Here is an 11,907-nt window from a genome sequence, read left to right on the forward strand (position 1 = left end):
ACCTGGGGCTGACACCCAGGGTGTGGTGGAGAGACGATCTGGGTGGGCTCCTCTTCCCTGCCCTCCCAACGCTGGCCGGGGGCTCCCCATGCTACCAGCCCGGTCAGAGATCCACGGGGAGAGTGGGATTAAAGGCCGGTCCACAGGCCCCGGGGTGCCCCGCGTCGAGGTAAGCAAAATGGCACGTCTCAGTGAGGAGCTGCGCCAAGCAGAGATGGCTGGCCTGCCTGACCTAAGCCAGCCGTCTCCGCCCCCACCCGAGAAAATGGAGGCAGCTCTGTTGCAGGCGCCTGGCCTGGTGTGGTAGGCGGGAGCCAGGCAGGCGGGGAGCAGTCGGGCTTTGCCCCGCAAGTGGGGCTGGGCTGGGGGTGACTCACAGAGCTCGCAGAGTTGGGCCGGTCCGGCACGTTCCACTCCGTTTCTGTGTCATCTCTGCTGACTTACTTGGCCTTTGTTGTCTCGGGCTGCTCGCTCGAACCCGCAGCAGGGCTTGGGCACTCTCAGGAGTCTTCTTTTGTGTCGGTCCTAAAACCTCGAGCCTCTTGTTGCTTGTTTGTCGTTGTCTAAATAAAATTTAAACATCATCCTGAGCACTTGGCACAAGAGTTTAGACCACCGGATTTTTTTTTTTTTTTTTTTTTTGCAGCTGGCTGGTATAAGGATTGAATCCTGGACCTCGGTGTTGTCAGCATCACACTCTAACCAACTGAGCTAACAGCCAGCCCCTAGGCCACTGGATGTTTTTAATAATTATTACATGGCATATTTTATCAATATAAATGTTTTACTCCTGAGAAACTTACACTGATTATCCTATCATTGATTTATAAAAATCCAACTGAATCAGTTTAATGAGTTCTGATTGTAAATCACTGATTCTAGTTCCACCAGTAGACCTGAAACTTCTTCTGATTACTTTTATTATGATTTCTGGGTATGTCTGTGAGGATGTTTCTGGAAGAAAGATCTGCCCTCATCCAATGTGGGTAGGTATCATCCAACTGGCTGAAGACCCAGATAGAACAAAAGTCAGGCTAAAGGTGAATTCTCCCTCTCTTTTCTGGATCTGGGACATCCTTCTTCCCCTGCTCTTGGACATCAAAACTCCAGGTTCTCTGGCCTTTGAACTTCAGGACTTGCACCAGCAGCCCCCCAGGTTCTCAGGCCTTCAGCTTGAATCTGAGAGTTACACCACTGGCTTCCCTGATTCTCTGGCTTTTAAACTTCAACTGAGCTACACTACTGGCTTCCCTGGTTCCTCAACTTGCAGACAGCCTATCATGAGACTTCTCAGCCTCCATAATTGCATAAACCAATTCCCCTTATAAATTCCCTCTCATATATCCATATCTATTTCTATATCTCTTGCTGGTTCTGTCTCTCTGGAAAACGCTGACTAATGCAGTTGGGGTCAAAGATGATAAGGTAATTAGAACATATTGTGATGTTATGTAAGTGCAATGGATTGAATGTCCCCCCCAAACTCATTGAAGTTTACTCCCCACTGTAACTGTCAAGGGTGGGAAATCCATTTACGATAATTGAAAGGTGGGGCCTTGAAGAGGTGATTAGATTGTGAGGACCATGCCCTAGTAAATGGATTAATATAATAACAGTGGTCATGGGCATGGTTCTGAGGGCTTTAAGAGGAGAGCACATGAGAGTCTCTCTCTCTCACTCTCTCTTTCTGCTCTGCCATTCTGCCATATGAGACCCCTGCATCACTTTCACCACCAATAAGGCTTTCACCAGATGTGTTCCCTGGACTGTGGACTTCCCAGCCTCCAAAATTGTAAGCAATACATATTATTTCTTTTTACATTATCCAGTTCCAGGTATTTTGTTATAAGGAACAGAAAGGGACTAATACAGTAATTTTGAATATTATAAACTCCTTGATACATGGTTTCATATATAGACCATGAAAATACATCCAGTTATTATTTTTTTTTAAAGATGACCAGTAAGAGAATCATAACCCTTGACTTGGTGGCGTTAGCACCACTCTCTCCCAAATGAGCAAACTGGCCATCCCTACATAGGGATCCAAACCCTTGGCCTTGGTGTTATCAGCACCACACTCTCCCAAGTGAGCCACATGCTGGCCCTTGAATTCTTGAATGCCTACCCAAAACAAAGGAACCACTTTATGTCGAGAACTATAAAATCATTTTCCCATGAATTATAGGACTATATATAAGCCCTCAAAATGTTACCCATAGTTGTTTACATCAGTCTGAAAGTATGGGGAAAAAATTTAAAAATGGAGAAAAGATACTTATCCAGAATTTTACTAAAAGACTAGCTTTTTATTTTTATTTCTTTGGCAATTGGGTGGTACAGGGATCCAAACCCTTGACTTTGGCATTATAACACCACACTCTAACCAACAAGACTAGCTTTTTAAACAAATACTTACTAATATTTCTGAAACGAGAGTTTATTTCGTTGAAATAAGATCATTTTAATACATTCAGAAATACTGAAATTCAAAACAGATTTCTTCAGGATACAAACACCAATAACATAACTCTCTTCCCATCTATGTAATCCCCATCTTTACCTAAAATTACTTAATTTAAATTGGCTTTGTGAGAAAGATAAGACTCTCACTGCTAATTGGTCAATTAGCACTTTTAGAAAGTGCTTCTATGACAGATTTCAAAGTCCAAACATATTACATGCTGAACTTTATAAAATATCTTCATTCTAAAGAAGTGACATTTAAGCAGATATCTAAATAATAAATATTGGCCAATCAGGAGGGATAGTAGGGGGCAGAGAGTGCCAGGCAGAAGAAAGAGCTTGAAAGCACATGCATAAAGATCCCAAGGCAGAAAAGCCTTAGTGTATTTGCCATAATGAAAGGAAGCCAAGATGGCTGCAGTATAGGGGACAGGTGATGAGGGTACTAGGTGAGTCACAGAGGCAAGCAGGGCAGGCTAAGGCAGGTCAAGCAGGGTTTGTAGGTTTGGAAAGGAGTGTGGAATTTATTTTAATACAATATTCAGATTCACAGGTGATTGGCTGAAACCCTGAGTGCCAATTCACCACTAACCATAAGACACACCCCAGGACCAACAGCTATGCTCAGTAATCTACAAGACCCACATCTTTTCTGGTTGGGCAGATTCACCAAGAACACTAAAATGACAAACAGTTTCTAGGAGAGGAGAGAAGTTTCTTTAAAAATGGAATGTGCCTGTTTTTAAGCAATAAATACCTTTGGTCAAAGAATCCAACTTGTACCTTACCACAGAGCATCTTCTACTTCAGGAGTACCTGAGCTAAAGCTGACCAGATGCCTGGTTAAAAAGAAATGGTTTCACATGTTTTCTATTAATCTCGAACCTTCTGATATTTTATATTTCTACCTTATTTTAGAAGGTGTGTGTGTGTGTGTGTGTGTGTGTGTGTGTGTGTGTGTGAGAGAGAGAGAGAGAGAGAGAGAGAGAGATGGATTCTTTGGGAAGTGCCAGGCTTGTTACTGCAAAGCAGACAGCAACCAACATAGTAAAACACAGGCCATGCTCCTACCCACAAATCCTCTTCTCCTATCAGCCTGAAATCCAAAGTACAGTCTTTCTTTTTAGTTAGAAATTTTAAAAAAACAAAGAATTACTTTCAAGAGGCCACTAAATTATAAGGAGTAAGGAAACTCATGTGCATCACCCACCTTCACTCTGCCCCCTTTCCCATTCACCTGAATTAGTTATCAGGTTAGGTGTCAATCAAAAGACAAAATACTGGGCTGGCCAGTTAGCTCAGTCAGAGCACGGTGCTGATAACACCAAGGTCCAGGGTTTAATCCCTGTTACTGTCTAGCCATCCCTCCTGTCCCCCCCCTCAAAGACAAAAACCTGAGCTTCAAGGAATGAGCAAAGGGGACATCCCATGTACAGGACTCCCTCAAACTTTCTAAGGAAGCCTAGGGACCACATGCACAGCCACTATAGTGGTAGGAGTGGAAAGCCCAGCTAAAGTGCTTCCATTACTCATCTAACTCTTGGTTACTGTAGTGGATTAATAGTGCCCTGCCCTCTCAAATTCATTTCCTTTCCGGAACCTGAGAATATGACCTTATTTAGAAACAGGGTCATTGCAGAGATAATTAGTTAAGATGAAGTCATTTGGGGGTAGGGTGGGCCCTTAATCCAATATGACTAATGTCCTTATAAAAAGAGGAGAAGAGACACAGGGAAGACATCTATATGAAGACAGAAGCAGAGACTGAGTACATTTACAGGCCAAGTATTGCCAGCAACCACAGAAGCTAGGAAGAGGATCTTTCACTAGAGCCTTCAGAGAGAGCATGGACGTGCCAACACCTTAATTTTAGACTTGGAGTCTCCAGAACTGTGAGAGAATAAATTTCTGTTGTTTTAAGCCACCCAGTTTTCGGTATTTTAATACAGCAGCCCTAGGAAACTAATATAGTTATTGAGGGCAATATCCAGGAAACTGGGAAATGAGACACCAGGAGCAGTCCCTGAATATGTGTTTATGATGGCAAGAGGAGGTAATCTGATACTCCAGATCAGGGAGCAACATTGTGGTTTTCCTGGAGCAGCCATGGGCTGGTCCACACTGAATTTTGTTTGAACTCATAAATCTTTTGGGTGAGGACGCAACATGATGGTTTCAAGAAATAGAAAATTTTCTTCTGTTTTTTGAACACAACCCAAGATTTTCTGTATTAAATAAGTACATGACTGTCATGATAGGCAAAAATCAAGGATGAGCTTCAAATCATAAGCAGTAGAGGGTGTTGTGCAAATTAGGCATTTACACCATAAATGCAATAATTAACAAGCTAATTCTCTTTGAACATATTGTATTGTGGCTTAGATATTGACCAAATATTATTAACATTGCATTATAGATATGTATTTTTCTCTTATATTTCTTTTCCTTTTTTTTTTTTTTTTTTTTTTTTGGTAGCTGGCCAGTATAGGAATCCAAACCCTTGACCTTGGTATTGTGACACAGCACTCTAAGCAACTGAGCTAACTGGCCAGTCCCTAGTTGTTGCATTTAGACCACATTGCTAAGAATGTTGCTGAATATTATTCTGAGTAAATTAAAAACCTTTTAAAGGTCTTTGTATACTTTTGTGTTAGTCTTTTTATGTTTTTATTTTTATTTATTTATTTTTTTGGCAGTTGGCTGGTACAGGGATCCAAACCCTTGACCTTGGTATTAACAATACCATGCTCTAACCAACTGAGCTAACTGGCCAGCCCCTACTTTATATTTATATACTTTGTGCTAATGGCTTGATGCTTTCTATCAGTGGTTTAATATCTTATGTGTCCCTAGTAATACTTGTGTTGTATACTTTGTATAAGCGTTTTAATATATTATGACATTATGATGTCAGGTTACCCATCCCGGCTGTTCCCCTGTACAGCCCTGACATCTCCTATAAGCTTCAAACCTCTAAATGCAATGGTATTTAGAGGTCTGAAGAATGGACATTTCCAGCAGGGTATTTTTCGCTGAGTAATCAAAGGACTGAACTCATCCACTGTAGTGGATTGAATTATGTCCCCCGAAAACTCATTAAAGCTTGAATTGTGTCACCCAAGTTTTATGTATTAGAAACTTAGCCCCCACTGTGACTGTTAAGAGGGTGGGAAATCCTATTATGGTAATTGAAAGGTGGAGCCTTAAAGAGGTGATTAGATTGTAGGACCATGCGGTTGTGAATTGATTAAAAATGGTGGTCAGGGGCCTGGTTCTGAGGGCTTTAAAAGAAAGGAGAATCTGTCTTTCTCTCTGCTCTCTCTGCTTCCACCATCTTGCAATGTGAGACCCCTGGGTCACTGTCAGCACCACCAGATGGACTTTGGACTTCCCAGCATCAGAAACTGTAAGCAATAAATTTTGTTTCCATTATAAATCACCCAGTTGCAGGTATTTTGTTATAAGCAACAAAAATGTACTAATACACCCTCTTATCCCAAACCTGCTTTACCCCCAATATTTCTTATGTCAGTTAAGGACATTACTCAAACTAGAAACTTTGAGGTCATTATTGACTCCATCCCCTCTCTCCCTTTTCAAGTATCCAGTTAGGAAATCCTACCTATTTAATTTCTTGATTTGCCTTTAATCATCCATCACTACTCGGTTCTCTAGTACAGCAGTCCCTCACCGGCCACTTCTTCAGCCTCTTTTGTCTTGTCCTACTCCTTCTAAAGAGTAAATGTGAAGGCCTTCAGGCCTGTTTCCCCCAACTCCCTAGCTTCTCTCTCATCCACTGTCATGGCTTCAGCTACAGGATGAAGATTCTCACATTTACATCTCCAGCTTGTTCCTCTCCTATGAGCTCCTGATTTGCATACCTAAGAACCTACTCACTATCTCTATTTAGATGTTTCATGGATACCTCAGATCTAAATATTAAAACTGACTTTATCATTTTCCCTCAGTCCTTTTACTTTTCCACCATTCTTTATCTCAGAAGAGGCAATACTATCCTCACAGCTGTCTCAACAAGAAACCTGGAGATTCTTCTTGACTATTCCTTTTCCTTCCAGCTCTCCAAGTCCTTTTGGTTCTGCCTCTAGGCATCTTCTGACTCTTCACCCCCACTGCCATCACCTGATACAAGTCCAAGCTATTCTCATCCCTTTCTTGGACACCTTAGAAGCAGCATCCTCCCAACAACTTCTTCTGTTCTCTTCTCACCAATATACCCTCTACATTGCTACCAGGGTGATCTGATGCAAACCCTTCAATGCCTCCCCACTGCCTACAGGATAATGTTCTAACTCCTTGGCATAACATACAAGGCTTTGCATCATGTGACCTGTGCCTAACTCTTCAGATTAAACTTTTACCACCCTCCACCTCCCTGCATTTGATGCTCCAAAAATATTGCTTACTTGTAGTTCTCTGCTCACACCACCCTTCAGGACTTTTGTACATGCTCTTCTCTCTGCTTGGGATGTTCTTACCTATTGTCCACATGCACCCTCCTCTTCAGCCTGCAGAACGTACTCAGTCATGAATTTTTTTGTGGATATTCTTATTCCTTACTCTTCAAGGACAGAATTAATCCTGACTTCCTCTGAACTATATCTCTGGACTTTATACATATTTGAAATAATCCTTTCAAACTAGAGTGGACTCTTTTTGCAGGAAAAGGAAACATAACTTAATCACAACAGTGCCTACCACAGTGCCTTTCAGGCAGCAGGAACCAATAAATGCCAAACTGAAGTTCTACTTGTCTTGAATGATGAAGCCCACTTCACATGGTGTAGTACATGGCATTTTTGGTAAACTACTTCAAGTAATAAAAATAAAAAAAATTTTAATGATATTACTATATCATATTTTTAGGAGATTTTCATAAAAATTAATTTAAGGTAATTCTGTAAAAATAGAAAAGTCAATTGTTTGACTCAAACTACACCTTATTTTCTTAGAAGCAGAGCATTTTATCGACTCCTCTTTTTATCACCCTTCACAATCTATGAGTGTTTTATCTCCCATATCTCTAAAAATATATCCCAAATCTGTTCCCTTCTCTCCATTCCACTGCTAAACCACCACTCCAGGCCACCATCATCTCTCCTCTGGATTACTGCAAAAGCTATCTGATAGGATTTCTGTTCTCCACAGGGCAGCTAGAGTGCTCCTTTTTAGATGCAGATCACATCATGCTACTTCCCAGCTGCAAAGCCTCCAATTACTTCCCACTGTACCAGAATATTCAAAGTCTTTACCATGGCCTACTAGTCCTAAATAGTCTGCCCTCTCACACCTGCTACCTATCCAACTGAGCCTGTACCACCACCCCTTACACACTATTCCTGCCTCACAACCACTTGTTCTGTTCCTTGAAGTCATGAGCCTCATAGAGCCTCTGCATTTGTTGCCTTTGCCTCCAGATCCCTGCATGGCTGTCTCTTCCCCATCATTCAAGTCTCAGCTCAAATGACCTCTCCTCAAAGAGGCCTTCTTCCCCACTCAATTTAAAGCAGCTCCCAGTCACAGGGTTTTACACTGCCCTGTTCTATTTCTTCACAGTCCTAATCACTTGGCAGTGGAACTGAGTGGTAAAAGCACGTGAGCACTGAGCCCAGACTGTGTGGGCTCAAATCCCAGTCACAGCTTTCACTATCTGGGTGACTTGGGGCAAAGCACTTCATCTTTCAATGCCTCTGTTTTCAGATGACAATAGAACCTATTTCACAGAATTGCTGTGAAGACTGAATGAGTTAATACATTCAGAATTTGGCTCATAGTAAGCACTCAATGCGTATTGGCTATTATGTGTTTGTTTATCGTTTGGCCCTTCTTTCTTTACCTTCTTTCCACCTCCCACCCTTTCCCTCTACAAAGCTTGTAAAATCACAGATAACAGACCTTACTGCCTTGCTCTCACCACCAACTCCTTTATTTCCCAGAGTGGGTGGACCAGGTGTACTTGTTGAATGAATGAAATGTTAGAAACAAGTGATGAAGGCGTTTAAGAAACAAGTGGCTGGCCAGTTAGCTCAGCTGGTACAAGGTGGTGCTGATAACACCAAGGTCAAGGGTTTGGATCCCCTCATCCCCAGCCGCCAAAAAAAGAAAGAAACAAGTGATAACGGTGTTTATCTTAAACTGGTGTCATTTTTTAAAACTCTCAGATCTACAGAGGAAGAACTGAGAATTACTGTAGTTTCTTTGTTCTTAGTTTCTGTCTCTTAGTGCACTGTTTAAGGGAAGCTAAACCGCACTGGGAGGTAGGAGAAGTAAATATTTGGTGCCACAATCCCTTTAACTGCTCTGGTCCTCGAGAGGCTCATCTATAAAACTGAGCTTGTTATCACTAACTGAAGATGGAAGACTGGGTCAGGTGTAGGTTTTGGGGTTTGTTTTTGGTTTGGTTTAGTTCGGATTTATTTATTTTATTCTTTTATTTTTTATTTTAAAAAGATGACCGGTAAGGAGATCTTAACCCTTGACTTGGTGTTGTCAACACCAGGCTCTCCCAAGTGAGCCACAGGCCGGCCCTAGTTCGAATTTATAATTAGTTCCAAGATCTATGATTTTATGAATATATAGTCAAAATCCAGGAGAAAAATACTGAAGTCTATATGGTAAAACTTGAAATTATTTTGCAGGTTACTAGAAAGCAAATAATATTAACCAAATCCAGGATTATTTCTAATCACCCATAAAGATTAGCATCTATGCTTACACACAAACATATATGTCCCTATCTGTTTATTTTTTTTTAAAAAATTTTTGGCAGCTGGCCAGTACAGGGATCTGAATACTTGGACCCTGGTGTGATAACACTAGTTAGCTTGGTTTGTAGCTCTAGGATTATTTCTAATCACCCATAAAGATTAGCATCTATGCTTACACACAAACATATATGTCCCTATCTGTTTATTTTTTTTTTAAAAATTTTTGGCAGCTGGCCAGTACAGGGATCTGAATACTTGGACCCTGGTGTGATAACACCATACTCTAACCAACTGAGCTAACTGGCATATCTGTGTAGAGTCATATGCTCAACTAGTAACTAAAAAAAAAAAACAAAAAACCCTATTATTTCAAATGTATCCTTGAAAAACACCATTGAAGCATGCCCTTTACATAAATGTTTTTGAACAACTTTCTCCTAATAATCTCATTATCAGTCCCAAATTTATGGTTATTTCATTTCTGGGGGTTGGATTAAATATAAATTATTATACATAAGGTAATTATATGTACCAGATGTCTAAGGCTTTGGTCAATAAAGTTTGGAGCTGCTCTTCTACCACCTCCTTGAAACAGTTCTTCTGTTTTTCTTCTGGATTTCTGGTTGTAATTCTGCTAGTGAAGTTTTCTCTCTCCCGTTCCTTACTCCCCTTTTTCCTCCCACCCCCAATCTTTTACAGGAAATCGATTCGAATGCTTTTTCTGCTATCACTGACCCACAGAAAGAATTTTTTTCAGTTGGTGTCCACCAAGTTTTTCCACTCAAAGGTTATTATTTTTCTCATCATAATTAATAATTTGTGAAGAGATCCTCTGGAGTTGACTGTTAGCTCACCTGGCTAGAGCATGGTGCTGATAATACCAAGGTCAAGAGTTTGAATCCCCAGGCGGGCCCCGAAGTATTGGCAGTGTGCCTGGTTGTTGGTGGGGGATCTGGTCCCCAGTTCCATACATTGGGTCCCCTGGTGGGCTCTGAGGCACTGATGGTGTGCCTGGGATGGAACTAATTTTTTGTCATTTGCTTACTTCTAAAAAGGGGAATCTTCCTGTGGGTACCAGTACTTGGGCTGTGTGGTTGAGCTAAAATGCTGCTTTGCTGCTGTTTCCCTAGGGAAGGCTTTTTGTGCAGCTCAGGATTTAATGGTTGACCTTACAGGTACTTCTGGCTCTCCAGAGACCCAGTACACCTGGGTTGTGTAGAAACTCTGATCTAGGCCTGGATCTTTTCATCAAACTGCATCCCATGGAATTCTATATTCCTGACCAGTCTCCTCTGAGTGGTCCTATACTGATTGGGGTGCAGATCAGCTGTCTTTGCTGTGTCCCAGTGTTCTCCTGGTGGGCCCATCTCCCCCACCACCCATACTACAAACATTTCCCATGGGACGGGCCATGTGCCAATCCCTTTCAATGACTCACCAGCCTCTGAATGGCTCCTTTTTTTTCAGTTGTTCTGGCTCCTTGCTCCTATATGGGTCCATGGGGACCCTATTAGTGGTCTTGCTGTCCTGGAGGCCACCAAGGCCCCCTTCTTCCCTGCTGTCTCCAAGCAACTTCATCTGAAGATCACAGCTGTGGCTTCTGCCAGCTCCTGCTCTGTGTGCTCAGCAGCTCCAGGCTTAAAGCGGCTGTGGCCCAAAACCCTCCAAGCAGTTTTTTCTTTCTTTCATCATGGCTTCACCCACCTTCAAGAATTCCATAGGTCTCTCCTCCTCTTCCCCTGAGCTCTAGTGACCCCAGATTGGCTGTTGTTGCTTTTTTACAGTTGTAAATTGGTTCGTTTGTAGGAAAGAGTGACCATCTATTCTGCCATCTTGACTGGAAGCCTTACCTCTAGTTTATATGATAAAACACAATACTAGAACCATTAAGACATAAGGGACAAGGAAGATTTAATATCTTTTTAAAACAATAAAATGCAAGATAATAACAAAGTAAGTATGTTGGATATTATTAAATTCTGTTTTTGTTTTTTGGGGGAGGGTGTGTGCATCTGGCCAGTATAGGGATCAAACCCTGGACCTTGATTTTATCAGTACCATACTCTAACCTACTGAGCTAACTGGCCAGCCCCCAGTATATTATTAAATTCTACAAGGGATTTGCCTTGCTTTTCTGGATGTTCTCAGGCTGGGTCACAGACCCTTCAAACCTGTTCTGTGCAAACTGGGTCACAGGTCCCTCATATGCAGACCATGAGCTAGGTAAAAGATCCTGGGAGCCATTGACAAGGTTGACATGCTTTATTCAGACATGAGCTCAGTCCCCAGCATCCACAGCAGCAGCTTACAGCAGCCCCAGCGGCCCCGTGGTAGCCTCCTGGGGCACTGTGGATCAGAGCTGTTTGTCCTTTATACCTAAGTCAGATAACCAGGGAACACCTGTGTGCGAGTCAGATAACCAAGGAACACCTGAGCACACATGCAGAGTTAATGTATTTACAACAGACATACTAAGTCATGCTTGGCAAGATTCCGAACAGCTGAGGGAGCCTGACCATTTGTTTTCATTTTCCTTATATTCCACCCCTTCAGGGTCACTCGTAGTACAATCTACATGTATGGAATCTTCCACAATATTCCCTCAGTGAGGATAACTGACCCTTGCATCCATATAACCTCCATACCTATTGTACATTCTACACACCTGGAGGACTGTCCCCATATCTCTACCTTTTCAGCTGTATTTAGTGACATT

This window comes from Galeopterus variegatus, unplaced genomic scaffold (genome assembly GCF_000696425.1).
Source record: "Galeopterus variegatus unplaced genomic scaffold, G_variegatus-3.0.2 Scaffold1967, whole genome shotgun sequence".
NCBI classification, from domain to species: Eukaryota; Metazoa; Chordata; class Mammalia; order Dermoptera; family Cynocephalidae; genus Galeopterus; species Galeopterus variegatus.